The sequence below is a fragment of the Bombina bombina genome, chromosome 8 (genome assembly GCF_027579735.1).
Source record: "Bombina bombina isolate aBomBom1 chromosome 8, aBomBom1.pri, whole genome shotgun sequence".
Taxonomy (NCBI): Eukaryota; Metazoa; Chordata; class Amphibia; order Anura; family Bombinatoridae; genus Bombina; species Bombina bombina.
The window spans coordinates 310,189,466-310,209,472 of NC_069506.1; positions in this window are offsets into that span (position 1 = coordinate 310,189,466).

A 20,007-nucleotide genomic window follows, 5' to 3' on the forward strand; every position below is an offset into this window, starting at 1 on the left:
TGTGTTTCAGCTTGTAACATGTTGCACAGTAACTGTACTATCAGGGTTTTTCTCACATCTAGAAGTAAGAATCTCACTCTGAATGGATTTACTTTACTGATCGCTAGACAAACATCATCTAAATTAAAATAGTCTTATTTTGCCTAAGTGCTACCAGGAAATAAAATTATAAATGTAAATTAGAGACAAAGGTCCCGATGATCTAAACTTCGCCAGATCTGACGTATTTTTTTCTTGCCGACCCTCGCAGGGGCCGCCCTGGTGGAATTTTTGTAAAAAAGCGAAAGTCCCTGCGAGTGGCGAGATGTCTCCTATTGAAAGTAATGGAGTTTGTTTCAAATGGACACTTCGCTCTGTAAAGCCAACTTAGCAGTGATCAGGTTGTGCAGCGAATATAAATCACATTGCGCTGCATCTGTGTATCGTATCTCACAATCACCTATATTTTCGTATGAATATGTTTTTCTATTAGGGTAAGAAGTATTTTGAGTTTGAAAAAAGCTCGCCCAACCTTTCATTTTGTGAGAAAAAATGGTGAGATCTGATGCACCTTAACAATACAACTCTGTGAATGGTACATGTATTTGTTTTGGTAAATATTTAATATAGTAATTTTACTGTGCACTTTAGTAATGTATAAACCTCCTATATGCCCCTTAGCGAGACACCCTGTTTTCAGAGTAAAAAGAGGCTCTAGGTCATTCCACTATTGAAATAAAAGAACTGGGGAGCATTCTTTAATAATCTCACCAACCCAGAGACCTTTAGATCATTGGGCCCTAAAACATTTACTTTTATGGGCCAGATTCCGAGTGGAGCGCTATTTATTGCTCCCGCTCGCGTGCTAACTCTTCTAGAAGTAAGCTTTTTACGTGCATCAGGTAGTGCTCGTATTACAAGTTGAAAGTAAAGAGTGTTTGCTTGTGTGCTAACCCGACACATGTGCAAAAGTCCAAACTTCGAATATTGCAGCTGTGTTAACATATTCCCCATAGACTTCAATAGAACAAGAAAAGTGGGGAAAACACCCTACTTGTGAGATTAGAGACTTATTCTCAAATGTGCTAACCCGACATGAAAATATCAATATGTCGCATTCCAATGTTCTTCACATAGCAGAATATGACTTTGGTAAAATAAATACCTATATATATTTATATTTATAGGAAAAAAGAAAGGAAGGACCGGGCAGAGCTCAAAGCAAGGTATCACTGTTTTATTCCAATGATTATAGACAGCAGTTAAAAGCAGTTTAATGCAAAGCAAAAGTTATCATATATATATTTGATTACATATGGGAATTGATATATACAGATACTTAAAGGAATATTTAAAAATACATAGAGCATACTCTGCTATGTGAAGAACATTGGAATGTAAAATATTAACAATAAATACACAAACACTTTATTAAATATGAATATTGCAAAATATGCTTTAACATGCTTTCATCTACTTAACTGCAAAGGGCTCCAATGCACTTCTATATATGTCTATATATATGTGTACATATGTATTTATGTGTTTATCTGTGTATATAAATCTGTAAATACATATATACACATATAATAACATAAATACATATGTACACGCACACACACATACATAGCTATATATACTGTATATACAGTGTATATATATATATATATATATACATATTTAGACATTTATATGTATGTATCTCTATGATTAAGCCCTTTGCAGCCCTTTTTTTCTAACATCTGAGACCTTCTATCTTTGAGCCCTTCTAACTTTTTATTGCAATTTTTTTGAATAGTCTTTATTAGATGGCATATGTAAATGTACTTTGTATTTTTTTTAAATGTGTTGGTGACACTTTTTGTTTCACAAACAGTTAAAGAACAGTCTACTCCAACATTTTTATTATTTAAAAAAATTGATAATTCTCCATTTTTGCATAACCAACACAGTTATATTAATACATTTTTTACCTCTGTAATTACCTGATATCTAAGCCTCTGCAGACTGCCCCCTTATTTCAGTTCTTGCAATTTAGCCAATCAGTACCCTCTCATAAGTAACTCCACGCGCATGAGCACAATATTATCTATATGGATGGCACACATGAACTAAACTAATACCCTCTATCTGTGAAAAACTCTAAAATGCTTTCAGTTAAAGGGACATGAAACCCAAATTTTTTCTTCCATGATTTAGAAAGAGCATAGAATTATAAACAACTTTCTAATTTACTTCTATTATCTAATTTGCTTCATTCTTTTGATATTCTTTGCTGTAAAGCATATCTAGATATGCTTAGTAGCTGTTGATTGGTAGCTGATCATAGATGCCTCCTGTGATTGGCTCACCATGTGCATTGCTATTTCTTCATTAAAGGATATCTAAAGAATAAAGCAAATTATATCATCAAAGTCAATTGGAATGTTGTTTAAAATTGTATTCTCTACCTTAATCATGAAAGAATTTTTTTGGGTAAAGTGCCCCTTTAAGGGATTTAAAATTAGCATATGAGCCTAGCAAGGTTTAGCTTTCAACCAATAATACCAAGTGAACAAAGCAAATTTGATGATAACAGTAAATTGGAAAGTTGTTTAAAATTATATGCCCTATCTGAATCATGGAAGTTTAATTTTGACTAGATTGTCCCTTTAACTATTTTTTTTATTTAAACTTAGAAGATTCTTAGTTTAAGCCATGCAGCTTTTAAATGATCTCTCAAATACTGGAAAAATGTCTGGGTTTATGTATTAATTTGCTGCTAATTCTTAAACTTTGAGCCCTTATAATCATAATATGTATTTTAACATTCGTGAAGTCAAACAAGCATGTAGCTGTAATTACAAAATACCTCTTTAACAATAACCTCTAGCGTTACCTCATAACCTCTAGTGTTACCTCACAACCTCTAGCGTTACCTCATACCCTCTAGCATTACCTCATAACCTCTAGAGTTACCTCATAACTGCTAGAGTTACCTCACAACCTCTAGAATTACCTCAAAACCCTAGCGTTACCTCATAACCTCTAAGGTTACCTCATAACCTCTAGTGTTACCTTATAACCTCTAGTTACCTCATAACCTCTAGTGTTACCTTATAACCTCTAGTTACCTCATAACCTCTAGTGTTACCTCACAACCTCTAGTTACCTCATAACCTCTAGTGTTACCTTATAACCTCTAGTTACCTCATAACCTCTAGTGTTACCTTATAACCTCTAGTTACCTCATAACCTCTAGTGTTACCTCACAACCTCTAGCGTTACCTCATAACCTCTAGCGTTACCTCATAACCTCTAGCATTACCTCATAACCTCTAGAGTTACCTCATAACCGCTAGAGTTACCTCACAACCTCTACAGTTACCTCAAAACCCTAGCGTTACCTCATAACCTCTAAGGTTACCTCATAACCTCTAGTGTTACCTCATAACCTCTAGTTACCTCATAACTTCTAGTGTTACCTCACAACCTCTAGCGTTACCTCATAACCTCTAGCATTACCTTATAACCTCTAGAGTTACCTCATAACTGCTAGAGTTACCTCACAACCTCTAGAGTTACCTCAAAACCCTAGCGTTACCTCATAACCTCTAAGGTTACCTCATAACCTCTAGAGTTACCTCATATTCTCTAGCGTTACCTGAGTTACCTCATAACCTCTAGCGTTACCTCATAATCTCTAGCATTACCTCATAACCTCTAGAGTTACCTCATAACCTCTAGTGTTACCTTATAACATCTAGAGTTAGCATCAAAAGGTTAAAAAGTTTAATAAAAAAATATGGGAAGTTTAATTTTGGAATTTCTGACAAGGGCACAGCATTTCCAGGATTTTTTTCATTCAAATGAAAATGTAAACTTTGACTTAATGATAAGGTATTTTGCAATTGTTAATTTTAATTAATATAATCCTCATATCACACAAATAATGTATAAAATATTTGTATATATTTATTTATTTATTTTAATACATCTAGGGCCAGATTACAAGTGGTGTGCTATTTAGCGCTTTAGCTCTGACTTTGGAAGTAGCGTGTGTATTAAGTAAAGACACAAAACACATAAAAAAACATTTAAAAGTACAGCTACACCCATAGTAATAATTATAATTCTAAAAAAATGTATTCGCCACCACCTGCAGACTCGCGGCCAATGGGCCGCCAGCAGGGGGCGTCAATCAACCCGATCATACTCGATCAGGTTGATTTTCAGCGATGTCTGTCCACCTGCTCAGAGCAGGCGGACAGGTTATGGAGCAGCGGTCTTTGTGACTGCTGCTTAATAACTGCTGTTTCTGGCGAGTCTGATGACTCGCCAGAAACACGGGCCATCAAGCTCCATAAGGGGCTTGATACATATGTCCCTATGTGTCAGGCTGAAGGAAAGAGAGTGATGAAAATATTTATATCAGGGGTTGCCCACTTTGCATGTTAGTGTGCTAAACAGTATATACAGATATAAACAGGATCTAATAAGGGCTATATGTCAGGCTTTTGGACTCAAGGAGGGAATGATATATAATGACTAAATGATGTGGTCACAGAAACATATCTATAAAGGGGACTATTACCATACGTTAGGATCAAATAAAAAAAAAATTGAACTACTGTCCATGTGCCTGAAACTGAATTATTTCAAATTTGAGAAAAAGTTTTATCTTCAACTTATGGGCACGGCAATGGGCTCCAATATGGCCCCAGCTTTCGCAAACCTATTCATGGAACACATAGAAGAGAACATCTTTAAAGTTTATGATCATGACCAGGTACTCTTTTACAAATGGTATATCGATGATATTATCGTGATCTGGTATGGTACACTGGAGACTTTCCATGAATGGGTGGATACCCTGAACACCATTGGGGGACATGTCAAACTGAAGGATGTCTCAAGCTATACAGAAGTGGACTTCCTGGACCTTAGAATCTACAAAGAAGGAACATGCCTGGGTACTACCCTTTTTAAAAAGGACACATATCGGAACACACTCCAGCACATTTCCAGCTACCACCCAAAGTCATTGATCAAAGCAATAACGAAGGCACAAATGTTGAGAGTGATCCGTAATAACACATCAGGAATTAGACGTGATATCCAACTAAAGGAAATGAAGGATAGATTCAGGAACAGAGGATACAATAGCCAACTGATTAAGGAGGCCAGATTGGATCTAAATGCTGACTACACTGGCAAGGATACCCAGGGTAGGATTAACTTTATTACTACCTACACCCCCAACACAAGAACACTGGGAATGACTTTGAAAGAGAAATGGGACATTGTAGAGTCTGATGACTCATTACCCTACCGTGGATATGGACCACCAAGGATTGGCTACAAGCAGGGTAGAAACTTAAAGGACATACTTATGAGGACAGACCCTATCAACAGCTATAGTAAGGTAATAACTTTGACTAAGAAGGGATCCTACAAGTGTCCTAACTGTGTTACATGTAATGTGATGCTCCAGTGCAGCCAATTCCGACACCCACACACTAATGAGACATTTAAAATCAAGCACTACCTTACATGCTCCACAAAATTCATGATATATATGTTGAACTGTAATTGTGGCCTGTTCTATATAGGCAAGACTTCAGACGACATTAAAAAGCATATGGCAAACCACAGAAGTGCCATACGCACTGCCATTGACAAAGGGAAAAGTGACCAGCCTGTGGCCAGGCACTTAATGGAAAAAGGCCACTCCGTGGCGGACTTGAGGTTTAAACTAATTGACCATGTCCCTCCACTGAGCTAGGGTGGTGATCGGGGAAAGCTGTTATCACGGAAAGAGGCAGAGTGGATTTACAAACTGGACACTATTCACCCAAGGGGTTTGAACATGGGTATTGACTGGCATTGCAATTCACACGGATTAGATCTTGATATCCCCCCTTTATGTGGACTAATTGTGAACTAAGTACTTGAGATTACCGGTTTGATTCATGACACTCTAGGTGTCTGGGCATTTCTCGTTTCACTTTACTGCTTAAACTGTCAAGGTGTTACTGGGTCACTCGTACCAATAATTCTTATTTATGTCACAGTATTCATGGATATCTTTGGGATATACCTCTCTTCACTATTACATTAGCAGTAGTGTTTGATCCTAACATATGGTAATAGTCCCATTTATAGATATGTTACTGTGGCCACATCATTTAGTCATTATATATCGTTCCTTACTTGAGTCCAACAGCCTGACGTATAGCCCTTATTAGATCCTGTTTATCTCTGTATATGCTGTTTAGCACACTAACATGCAATGTGGGCGACCCCTGATATAAATATTTTCATCACTCTATTTCCTTCAGTCTGACACATAGCCCCTTACAGATCCTTTAGGTAACTGTATATGTTCCCTTATCCACTGTCATGTAATAGGAGGGACCTCTGATATCATTTTAATCATGATTGGTGACTCAGTGTTATGTTGGGATATATATGCCTCTCTTTGAAAGTTGTCCTACAAAGCGTAGTGTTTAGGTATATAGGGGCTTCCCCCTCACCACCTATCCTGTGGCTCTATTTTGCTAGTGTGGGTGGTGCTCCACATGCGATACGCATGTGCATTGGAGCTTGATCTGTCTGACACTATTTAGTGTTCTCTGTACTCCCCAGCCTGTAAACCTTTCTAAATAGGGGCTGTTTGTAGGCAATACATGGAAGTCCCGTTGTATTTAAGGTAAATCTTACATGTTTGTGCCTAAAGGGTTTTGACAATTAAGAGCCTTTTGACCTGACAGATTACATACAACGATGTGTTCATATTTGTGCACGCTGTTACGATCTCCCCTATGTTTGAGCCAGTTCTATACAGGGCTTATTTGATCAATTGGTATGTGGGATTATGTCCTCTAGAATGAACACTGGCTAGCCTATGTCAGGTGCTGTACACTTAGGGCCCCAGACCATTGAGTCATATGTGGGTTCATCCTGTCATTTATAGTTACATCTGTATGTATGTAGGGACTGCAGGTCAGGTATATAGCGTCTGATGAACCTGTGCTCCTATTCAATATTTTGTGTTTGCTGCTATACTTGGATACATGGTTGTAACAATATCTGTTTCTTGAGAGAAATATTTTTAAACTGTTTCCAGTATATACTTGATCACTGTGCCACTGCTGTTTATCACTGTAGAAGTATGGTAATGAATATCTTTATCATGCTTAGGATAAACTATAATATATAAACATGAACCTCTCTGTGTAGGTGTAGACTTAAACATATTTGTTACTTGCTGTTATTTCTTTATGTCTTTTAATTTATTGTAGAATTGCACTGTGTTGTTTACCAAGATCTGGTTGCCTAGGCAACAGGTTTTGGCAGTTTTTAAACTGGGGGAGGGTCCTTTGTGAGGGTATAAATGTCTGATCCACTGTATGCAACATTGGTCTGATGAAGGGGAGCATTCCCCGAAACGTCACTGAATAAATTTACTAATTTTCTAAGACCAGAGTGTGCTGTTTTCTGCTTGCCATATCTTATCCTTACTCTAGCACCAAGGCATTTAAAGAACTGTTTGTGAGAGTGCACCTGATTCACTCACTCTCTCTCTCTCTCTCTCTCTCTCTCTCTCTCTATATATATATATATATATATATATATATATATATATAGGTATATATGTAACCATCTGCAATCAGCGGTTAAAAATATTGTATATTTTTTATATAAAGAGATGATATCCTAAAGGTGGGATTTTCAAATTTATTAGTCGGATTTCTCAGACCAATTAAATACACTTATGTTTAGTTAAATAAAGAGCATATACTGTTTGGGCGTTGTGTTAAAACAATACACATATCCTTTATACTGCACTTCTATATCATCTGCTCCTATCATTGCAGCACCATACTATACTGCTACCTATAGTTCTTGTTATGTCTTTTTTCATCTGGGTACACTGTATGTAAAATTGATTTAGTTACAATTGTACTAGCAGGGTATTGGCTCATTTGGCGCTCCCTCTTGTTATAACATTAACAAATTATAATATTAAAGGGACAATAAACCCAAAATATTTCTTTTATGATTTAGGTAGATAATACAATTTTAAACAACATTCTAATTTACTTCTGTTATCTAATTTGCTTCATTCCTTAGATATCCTTTGCTGAAGAAATAGCAATGCACAGGGGTGAGCCAATCACACGAGGCATCTATGTTCAGCCACCAATCAGCAGCTACTGAGCCTATCTAGATATGATTTTCTGCAAAGGATATCAAGAGAATGTAGCAAAATAGATAATAGAAGTAAATTAGAAAGTTGTTTAAAATTGCATGCTCTTTCTAAATCATGAAAGAAAAAATTTCTACCAAAAACGTCTTCTGAAGAAGCAAATACATCAAAACAGTAGAATTTAGTAAATGTATGCAAAGAGGACCAAGTTGCCACTTTGCAAATCTGATCAACTGAAGCCTCATTCTTAAAAGCCCACGAAGTGGAGACTGATCTAGTAGAATGAGCTGTAATTCTCTGAGGCGGAGTCTTACGTGACTCCAAATAAGCTTGATTAATCAAAAGCTTTAACCAAGAAGCCAAGGAAATAGCAGAAGCCTTCTGACCTTTCCTAGGACCAGAAAATATAACAAATAGACTAGAAGTCTTCCTGAAATCTTTGATAGCTTCAACATAATATTTCAAAGCTCTTACCACATCCAAAGAATGTAAGGATCTTTCCAAAGAATTCTTAGGATTAGGACACAAGGAAGGAACAACAATTTCTCTACTAATGTTGTTAGAATTTACAACCTTAGGTAAAAATTGAAATGAAGTCCGCAAAACCGCCTTATCCTGATGAAAAAGGAGATTCACAAGAAAGAGCAGATAGCTCAGAAACTCTTCTAGCAGAAGAGATAGCCAAAAGGAACAACACTTTCCAAGAAAATAGTTTAATATCCAAAGAATGCATGGGCTCAAATGGAGGAGCCTGTAACGCCTTCAAAACCAAATTAAGACTCCAAGGAGGAGAAATTGATTTAATGACAGGCTTAATACGAACTAAAGCCTGTACAAAACAGTGAATATCAGGAAGTTTAGCAATCTTTCTGTGAAAGAAAACAGAAAGAGCAGAGATTTGTCCCTTCAAGGAACTTGCAGACAAACCTGTATCCAAACCATCCTGAAGAAATGTAAGTCTTCCAAGCTTGATAATAAATCTTCCTCGAGACATAGCTTGTAACATAGTATTAATCACTAAGTCAGAGAAACCAATATGTCTTAGCACTAAGCAGTCAATTTCCATACCTTCAAATTTAATGATTTGAGATCCTGATGGAAAAATGGACCTTGAGACAGAAGGTCCGGCCTTAATGGAAGTGGCCAAGGTTGGCAACTGGACATCCGAACAAGATCCGCTTACCAAAACCTGTGGGGCCATGCTGGAGCCACCAGCAACACAAACAATTGTTCCATAATGATTTTGGAGATCACTCTTGGAAGAAGAACTAGAGGCGGAAAAATGTAAGCAGGTTGATAACACCATGGAAGTGTCAGCGCATCCACTGCTTCCGCCTGAACATCCCTGGACCTAGACAGGTATCTGAGAAGTTTCTTGTTTAGATGAGAGGCCATCAGATCTTCCTCTGGAAGACCCCACATCTGAACAATCTGAGAAAACACATCTGGATGGATAGACCACTCCCCCGGATGTAAAGTCTGACGGCTGAGATAATCTGCATCCCAATTGTCTACACATGGGATATGCACTGCAGAGATTAGACAGGAGCTGATTAGACAGGAGCTGGATTCCGCCCAAGCAAGTATCCGAGATACTTATTTCATGGCTTGGGGACTGTGAGTCCCACCCTGATGATTGACATCTGCCACAATTGTGACATTGTCTGTCTGAAAGCAAATGAACGGTTCTCTCTTCAACAGAGGCCAAAACTGAAGAGCTCTGAAAATTGCATTGAGATCTAAAATATTGATTGGAAATCTCGCCTCTTGAGATTTCCAAACCCCTTGTGCTGTCAGAGATCCCCAAACAGCTCCTCAACCTGAAAGACTTGCATCTGTAGTTATCACAGTCCAGGTTGGCTGAACAAAAGAAGGCCCTTGAACTAAACACTGGTGATTTAACCACCATGTCAGAGAGCGTCAAACATTGGGATTTAAGGATATTAATTGTGATATCTTTGTATAATCCCTGCACCATTGATTCAGCATGCAAAGCTAAAGAGGTGTCATGTGAAAATGAGCAAAAGGAATCACATCCGATGCTGCAGTCATGAGGCCTAAAACTTCCATGAACATAGCCACTGAAGGGAATGACTGAGACTGAAGGTGCCGACAGGCTGCAACCAATTTCAAACATCTCTTGTCTGTTAGAGACAGAGTCATGGACAATGAATCTATTTGGAAACCTAAAAAGGTGACCCTTGTCTGAGGAATCAAGAAACTTTTTGGTAAATTCATCCTCCAACCATGTTTTTGAAGAAACAACACTAGTTGATTCATGTGAGATTCTGCAGAATGTAAAGACTGAGCTAGTACCAAGATATTGTCCAAATAAGGAAACACTTCAATACCATGTTCTCTGATTACAGAGAGTATTGCACCTAGAACCTTTGAAAAGATTCTTGGAGCTGTTGCTAGGCCAAATGGAAGAGCAACAAATTGGTAATGCTTGTCTAGAAAAGCGAATCTCAGGAACTGATAATGTTCTGGATGAATCGGAATATGAAGGTATGCATCCTGCAAGTCTATTGTGGACATATAATGTCCTTGCTGAACAAAAATCAGAATAGTCCTTATAGTCACCATCTTGAAAGTTGGTACTCTTACATAACGATTCAAAATTTTTAGATCCAGAACTGAATGAATTCAGGTCTGAATGAATTTTCCTTCTGTGGGACAATGAATAGATTTGAATAAAACCCCAAACCTTTTTCCTGAAAAGGAACCGGCATGATTATCCCTGAAAACTCCAGGTCTGAAACACACTCAGGGAAGCCTGAGCTTTTACTGGATTTGCTGGGATGCGTGAGAGAAAAAAATCTTCTCACAGGAGGTCTTACTCTGAATCCTATTCGATACCCTTGAGAGACAATGCTCTGAATCCATTGATTTTGGACAGAAAAACTTTAATTTGCCCCCTACCAGCTGAGCTGGAATGAGGGCCGCACCTTCATGCGGACTTAGGGGCTGACTTTGGTTTCTTAAATGGCTTGGATTTATTCCAATTTGAAGAAGGCTTCCAATTGGAAACAGATTCCTTGGGGGAAGGATTAGATTTTTGTTCCTTATTTTGACGAAAGGAACGAAAACGGTTAGAAGCCTTAGATTTACCCTTAGGTTTTTTATCCTCAGGCAGAAAAACTCCCTTTCCCCCAGTAACAGTTGAAATAATAGAATCCAACTGAGAACCAAATAAATTATTACCTTGGAAAGAGAGAGATAGTAATCTAGACTTAGATGTCATATCAGCATTCCAAGATTTAAGCCACAAAGCTCTTCTTGCTAAAATAGCTAAAGACATGGATCTAAACATCAATTTTGATAATATCAAAAATAGCATCACAAATAAAATGATTAGCATATTGCAGTAAGCGAATAATGCTAGATATGTCAGAATCCAATTCTTGTTGAGCTAAATTTTCCAACCAAAAAGTTGATGCAGCCACAACATCAGCCAAAGAAATTGCAGGTCTGAGAAGCTGACCTGAATATAAATAGGCTTTCCTTAGATTAGATTCAAGCTTCCTATCTAAAGGATCCTTAAAGGAAGTACTATCTTCCATAGGAATAGTGGTACGTTTAGCAAGAGTAGAAATAGCCCCATCAACTTTGGGGACTTTTTCCCAAAACTCTATAGAAATTGCTGGTAAAGGATACAATTTTTTAAACCTTAAAGAAGGAATAAAAGAAGTACCTGGCTTATTCCATTCCTTAGAAATCATATAAGAAATAGCATCAGGAATAGGAAAAACCTCTGGAGTAACCACAGGAGGTTTAAAAACAGCATTTAAACATTTACTAGACTTAACAAGAGGACTGGTCAAGAGGACTGGTTTCCTCAATATCCAAAAGTAATTAAAACTTCTTTTAATAAAGAACTAATTTTACTCCATTTTAAATAAATAAGTAGATTTGTCAGTGTCAATATCTGAGGAAGGATCTTTTGTATCAGATAGATCCTCAGAGGAGGATAAATCATTATGTTGTCGGTCATTTGAAATTTCATCAACTGAATGAGAAGTTTTAAAAGACCTTTTACGTTTATTAGAAGGCGGAAATGCAGACAAAGCCTTCTGAATAGAATCAGTAACAAATTCTTTAAAATTCATAGGTATATCATGTACATTAGAAGTTGATGGAACTGCAACTGGCAATGTACTATTACTGATGGACACATTATCTGCATGTAAAAATCTTACAACAAATGCACTTAGCTTTGATAGAACCGATGTCAGGCAGCAAAGTTCCAACAGATACTTCTGAGGCAGGATCAGATTGAGACATCTTGCAAAATGTAAAAGAAAAAACAACATATAAAGCAAAATTATCAATTTCCTTATATGACAGTTTCAGGAATGGGATAACATGCAAATAGCATAGCCCTCTGACATAGAAAAAGGCAAGAGGCAAAAGCAATGGGGTATTAAATTAATGAAAAATTTGGCGCCAAGTATGACGCACAACGTAACTGAAAAATATTTGGTGCCAACAATATCCGGAAATGACACACTTGCATCAGTAACAACGCAACCGTGTGTAAGGCTTCGGCGTCAACTACGACGACAGAAATGAGGAACTTGTGTCAACGGACGTACTTTTCACGCCAAAAAATTCTCGCTCCAAAAATGACGCAATAAAGTCTAGCATTTGGTGCACCCACGGGCCTAGTACTGCCCGCAATTTGTAAGAAAAAAGTTAGTCAATTTGAAAAAAAGACTAAACCCCAGGTAAGAAAAATATTTCTTAATATGTTTATTTTCCCTAAATATGAAACTGACAATCTGCACAAGGAAATACATGAACCTGACTCATGGCAAATATAAGTACAATACATATATTTAGAACTTTATATACATGCATAAAGTGCCAAACCATAGCTGGGGTGTCTTAAGTAATAAAAAACATACTTACAGAAAGACACCCATCCACATATAGCAGATAGCCAAACCAGTACTGAAACAGTTATCAGTAGAGGTAATGGTATATGAGAGTATATTGTCGATCTGATAAGGGAGGTAGGAGATGAATCTCTACGACCGATAACAGAGAACCCATGAAATAGCTCTCCCGTGAGGAAAACCATTGCATTCAATAGGTGATACTCCCTTCACATCCCTCTGACATTCGCTGTACTCTGAGAGGAATCGGGCTTCAAAATGCTGAGAAGCGCATGTCAATGTAGAAATCTTAGCACAAACTTTACTTCACCACTTCCATAGGAGACAAAGTTTGGAAAAACTGAATTATGGGTGTGGTGAGGGGTGTATTTATAGGCATTTTGAGGTTTGGGAAACTTTGCCCCTCCTGGTAGGATTATATATCGTGTGGATGGTGAAGTCGCTACAGCCGGGGAGGTGTGTAGGCTGTGGTCCAATCCGGTGGGAGATGTGTGATGAACAAGATGGTACACTGTTGGCGGGGTGTTAGCCAAGAAGGGAGCGGGCCGTGTAAGCCCCAAAATGTACAAAAGAAATGAAGAAGGCAGCACTCCAACGATCCTCGTAGATAAAAAAGTAGAACTTTATTGAAAAAACATTAAAATCCTGCACAATGCAACAATTTACATGCAGAGGAGGAGATGGAGTCCTGACATGTTTCGTGCCTTGCGGCACTTAATCATAGGATTTCTCCATGCTTGTATGACACACCATTTAAAGAAAATTACAACCAATCCAAGGGCTGCTATCATGTTCCCTTGGAAACAGTGTACAAACAATACAAGCATATGTGCCCTGTGTAAGTACATTCACTGAATACATAACAACATCACATTAAAATCAAACACAGCATTACAAATACAAGATAATAAAAAAAGAAATTATTTTAGTCTGTTACTACAAATTATTTGTTTCATATTGCTGCTTAATTATGAGCCTCAATGAAATCCAATATAATATTACTAAAGTATTGACACAGATACAATTATGCATAGGCTATTAAGATGGAAATTAATATGTTATAACATTAATCTATTAAATGTTAGCCTAATTAACAAATAATTCAAAACCATTTTAGTGCAATTAATCAAACAGGGAAATATAGTGCAAATTAATAGTTTTCACTATAGGCATTAGATCAACAATTGATGAACAATGATTGTAAATTTATTAAATTTATTAAAGAAATAGTTCCCACAATTCAAGGAGATAAAAATGATAAAAGATGAACAAAATACCTCCATATGTATGTTAATGCAGGCACCCATAGGGTAAATGTTGAATGTAAACAACATCTCCTCCTCTCCATGGAAATTGTTGCATTGTGCAGGGTTTTAATATTTTTTTCAATAAAGTTCTATTTTTTTTTATCTACAAGGATCGTTGGAGTGCTGCCTTCGTCATTTCATTAGGATTGTATATCCCATATGTCACTAGCTCATGGACTCTTGCCAATTAAATGAAAGAAAACAACATTTTGGGCCCCTACTTGAGCCTTTGTCAAAGTGGGCCAAAACGTTGGTGTTTTGCACATGGAGCAATAAATGGAATTAAATGAAAGAAGACTTGTGAGTTTTCATTGATACACTATACATATTTAGCAAACTCTGGAGATTGATCACGGATGGAATGATTAATTCAGATGAATATATATATATATGTATATATATATATATATATATATATATATATATATATATATATATATATATATATATATATATATATATATATATATAGGCTTCAAAGTAGTGCACTCTCACTTGCCAACCCAGACACAGACCAGGGTGCCTAACGGAATGTACAGTCTGAATAGGAATAAGCACTCTCTGGATTTCAAATCAACAAATATTTATTCGGCAGTTTTCAAATCAACAAATATTTATTCGGCAGTGCCGAATAAATATTTGTTGATTTGAAATCCAGAGAGCGCTTATTCCTATTCAGACTATATATATATATATATATATATATATATATATATACAGACACATGTATATATATATACTATAGGAATATATATTTTTAAAAACAAAGAATGTATTTTCCATTTGTATTTACAATGGAATGTAAAATATTTATAGTACATACACAGTAAATCACATTTAAAATGGAATACAAATTATTTTTTAACTCCACTTTCTTTAGATACATTTTAGCTTAGAATTGTTTTGAAACTACAACTTACAATGTTCCAGCTCTGCTAGGGACAATAGCTAGAACACAAATATACATACAGTATATCCTAAACAGGATTCGTGATAAGCTTCTGTAAGTATCAGCGCCTTGCAGTGCAAACAATAATATGGACTATATATAGAGACAATATTACTTCCATGGCTTATATTACATTTCAAATAACACTTTACTGCCATCTGAGAGAGTTCACTCCCTCTGATGATAAAAATCATTCTAAAAAATTGATATTAATTATGGGTATTGTGAGGTTATGGTGTGAGCAGGGAAGAAAACTGTGTGTAAAACCAGGTATCAATCCTTACCATTATATAAATAATCATTACAATGCAAATGGAGAATGCTGTAATATAATATGTATAATATATATATGTATATATATATGTTTATAATTGCACATTTTCTTGCATATAAGAATGAATTTAACTTCTTCAAAGTTATGTTTGTGGCCACCAACCACCATCTAGCTTGACAAAAACAAAAATAATCTGGTGCACTCAGGGGTTAAAAAATTAAGTTGCTTTATTATTAAAAATACAGAAAAGATGCCACAAATGGACAAGGGTCCAGGACAGTAGTTATCCTGACGTGTTTCGCGCCGCTATTGGCGCTTAATCATAGGACATGACCTGAGCGAACTCACCCACACCTTATGAAGGGAGCTATAGCCAACCGGCGTCCAGAGAACAGACACCAGTCAGTCACACCCCCCTCCCAGGCTAAAGGTGGAATTAGCAACAGTACACATAAAAAACGGAATTTTGAAATAAAATTTGTGATACAAAAATCCAAATATGTTCTGGAAATTTTAGCTCTTGCGTACATATATTTGACCAGAGGGAAAACAGAGAAAAGAATGGGAACTAAAGTATAAGTAATTGATAAATAGGTGAATGAATTTAATAAAACCTGCCCTTAAACAAAACCAACAGATATATAAATGTGGGTGTTTTAAAGGGGGAAATGAGATGTTCTAGCTTTTAATGAGATATAATAAATATAATAACTAATCATAAACCTATAGTTGATTTATTAAATATACTGACAATTTAATTAGTAACATTTATTTTAGAAAAAATATATTTATATATATATATAAAAAAATAAATCAATCAGTAAAATAGGATATGTCCCACTCTAAATTCATACCATTGGGGTGTCTTGTGCCCAAATTTAGAATCTAGAATAGTTCACGTTTTGTTAGAGACTTGTGTCTGTCACCTCCTCTTGGGTGTCTATTGACGATTTCTATAATCTGGACTCCAAAATCAGAAATATTGGTGAAGTGTTCACCATTAAAATGTTTGACTATTGAAGACTCCTTCTTATAGTTTTTAACATCCCTTACATGTTCTCTGACTCTATCACGGAACTCACGGGAGGTCTGACCTACATACTGTGAACAACAGAGATTGCAGGTGATGAGATAAACCACCCATTTGGTTCTGCATGTAGCATAAAAATTAATTTCAAAGGACCTGTTGTATACTGAAGAGGTAAATCTATTGCCTAATAATACTGATTGACAGGCTATGCAGTTGAAATGATTGCATTTAAAATTTCCCTTCTTATGCAGCCATGTTCAATTACTTTGGGTTATTTTTGTTTGGACCATACTTGGAGACAATTTGGAGCCTAGAGTGTCTGGGTCCCTAGAAACAAATCTGCATTTACTAATGTATGGTGCCAAGTGTGGGTCATTGTGCAATAATTTTAAATGTTTCTTCAAAATGGAGATGATTTTGTCATAATGAATAGAGTATGGCATGCTAAAAACTATAGATTCATTAGTGAACAAACTATTTTGATTTCGGGTGACTGTATGACTATGTTTTGCTTCCTCCTGTGCTTGATTGAGTATTTTCTCCTTATAGCCTCTATTTAAAAGCCTCACTTTTAATTCCTCAGATTGGTTTGTGTATATAATCTCATCATTTGTATTTCTTCTCAATCTGAGGAATTGGCTTTTGGGAATGGAATTTAATAAATGAGGTGGATGAGCTGAGTGGGCATGTAGAATAGTGTTCCCTGCAGTGGGTGTTGTGTATTTTGCCTCTTAGTGTTAGATCCAAAAAGTTAACCTTGACTGGGTTTATTTCGCAAGTGAAATTTAGTTCCACATTGTTATCACTAAGATAATCCAAAAGAGTGGTAGATGTAAAATCTGCAATGTTTGAGGTGTCAATTAAGAATATCATGTCATCAATGAAACGATTATACAGAATGGTATTCTCCCTGAATTCATAATTGTCTGAGAATATGTGATGGAGTTCCCACCAACCCACAAACAAATTGGCATAAGAGGGGGTAAATTTAGCCCCCATAGCCGTACCACAAACTTGAAGATAAAAAGTGTGGTTAAACAAAAAATAATTGTGGGTTAGTAGGAACTCAAAACATTCACATATGAACAATTTTTCTGCCTCAGCATATGTCGTGTCTCTGTCTAGAAACCACTTAATTGCTCTAATTTCCAAGTGATGAGGAATTCTTGAATAGAGAAACTCTATATCAACAACCGCCCAACAATAAGACTCTTGCCATTTGATGCTTCTCAAATTTTGTAAAAGGTGACCTGAATCTCTAAGATAGCTGTATAAATTGATAACCATGGGTTGGAGGATTGAGTCCATCCACTCGGACACAGGCTCTAAAAGGGAGCCTATGCCCGAGACGATGGGCCTTCCCGGGGGTGATGCTAAATTTTTGTGTATTTTGGGCACATGATGGAAGATTGGGATAATTGGTGAATTGGGAACTAAAAGTTCCACATCTCTCTTGTTAATAATACCCAAGGCTATTCCATCCTCCCATAATGTGACCAAATCTTTTTTGAATTTCATGGTAGGATCAACTGTAAGGGAGCGATATGTGACATTGTCCGTTTGCTGTCTTTCTGCTTCCCTGACATAATCAACCTTGTTAAGGAGGACAATTGAGCCACCTTTATCTGCATTCCTAATAACAAGATTATCATTTGCTTTTAATTAATTAAGGGCAGATAATTCTTTACGTGATAAATTACTTTTATTATACAAGTGTGGATCTAGCTTGAGCCTACCAAGGTATGCTTTTCAACAAAGGACACCGATACAACAAAGTACATTTCATAACAAAAGCATTCTGAAAATTCTCTTAAAATTGTATATTCTGTCTAAACCTTAACAGGTTATTTTTTTTTTTTACAAAAGTAGAATATTTGCCATAGAGTAAATATTTTTTATAGTGTAAAAAATGTAAGAAAATTGCACTGTGCAAAGCGAAGAGTGAGAAGTGAGAAATATCTGGTATTTTTATAACTGCAATATCATAAACCACTTTACCACAGAATGAATGTCACCAGCCACTGTGATAGATAAAGGGACATTAAACTAAAAATGTAATTCACCATAAGATGTTTAATTATGCAAAAAACTAACAAAAAACAAACAAACAATAACTTTGTAATGGACTTCATTATTTATTTTGCTTGCATTTCCTGTAATTTAATTATTCCACAACTTCCAAAAAGTTTAGGAGTGTAATCTATGCAATGCTGAACTGTATATTGATTAGTTAATATGCTCAATAGCTTGTGTATATCTGTCCCTGAAGTAAATAAGCTAAACAACATATATGAGTTTTTTCAAGGGGTGTGTCCTTGGACTGCAAACCAATAAATATTTTGTATAACAGTTTTTGAGTTTTAAATGCTTTCAAACATTTATTTTGTATGGAAATGTGGTACAAACTTTCAAGATTCAGATAGGGCATGCAACAACCTTCCAATTTACTTTTATCATCAGGCTCATGTGCAGAAGTCCTCGAAGGGTGCATCTTATCTTAGTGTATTTTGACAGTTTTTCACAGCTAGATAGTGCTAGTTCATGTGTTTCATATAGATAACATTGTGTTAACTCCCATAGAGTTATCTATGAGCAGCACAGATTGTCTAAAATACAATTCTGCCAAAAGAACTGAAATAAGGGGCCAATCTGCAGAAGCTTAGATACAAGGTAATTACAGAGGTAAAAAGTATATTAATATAACTGGGGAATGAGTATTAAAGGGATTATCTACCTTTTAAACAATAACAGTTCTGGACTAGCTATCAAACATAGCCTAAAGCATGATGCCATCACCAAACATTGTCTAAAACACAACATGACCGCCAAGCATAGCCTAAAAAGCTAGTGTGATTACTAAGCATAGTCTATTACATAGTATTACCAACTAATTTAGCCTAAATCCCAGTGTGACCACCAAGCATAGCCTAAAACTCAGTGTAATTACTAAGCATAGTCTATTACATAGCATTACCAACTAGTTTAGCCTAAATCCCAGTGTGACCACCAAGCATAGCCTAAAACTCAATCGCCTAGATTACGAGTTCTGCGTTAGCCTTAAAAAGCAGCGTTAAGGGGTCCTAACGCTGCTTTTTAACGCCCGCTGGTATTACGAGTCAGGCAGGAAAGGGTCTACCGCTCACTTTTCTTCTGCGACTTTTGTCTACAGCAAATCCCCTTACGTCAATTGCGTATCCTATCTTTTTAATGGGATTTGCCTAACGCTGGTATTACAAGTCTTGGAGAAAGTGAGCGGTACAGCCTCTACCTCCAAGACTCCTACCGCATAAAAAAGTCAGTAGTTAAGAGTTTTATGGGCTAATTCCGGAACATAAAGCTCTTAACTACAGTGCTACAAAGTACACTAACACCCATAAAC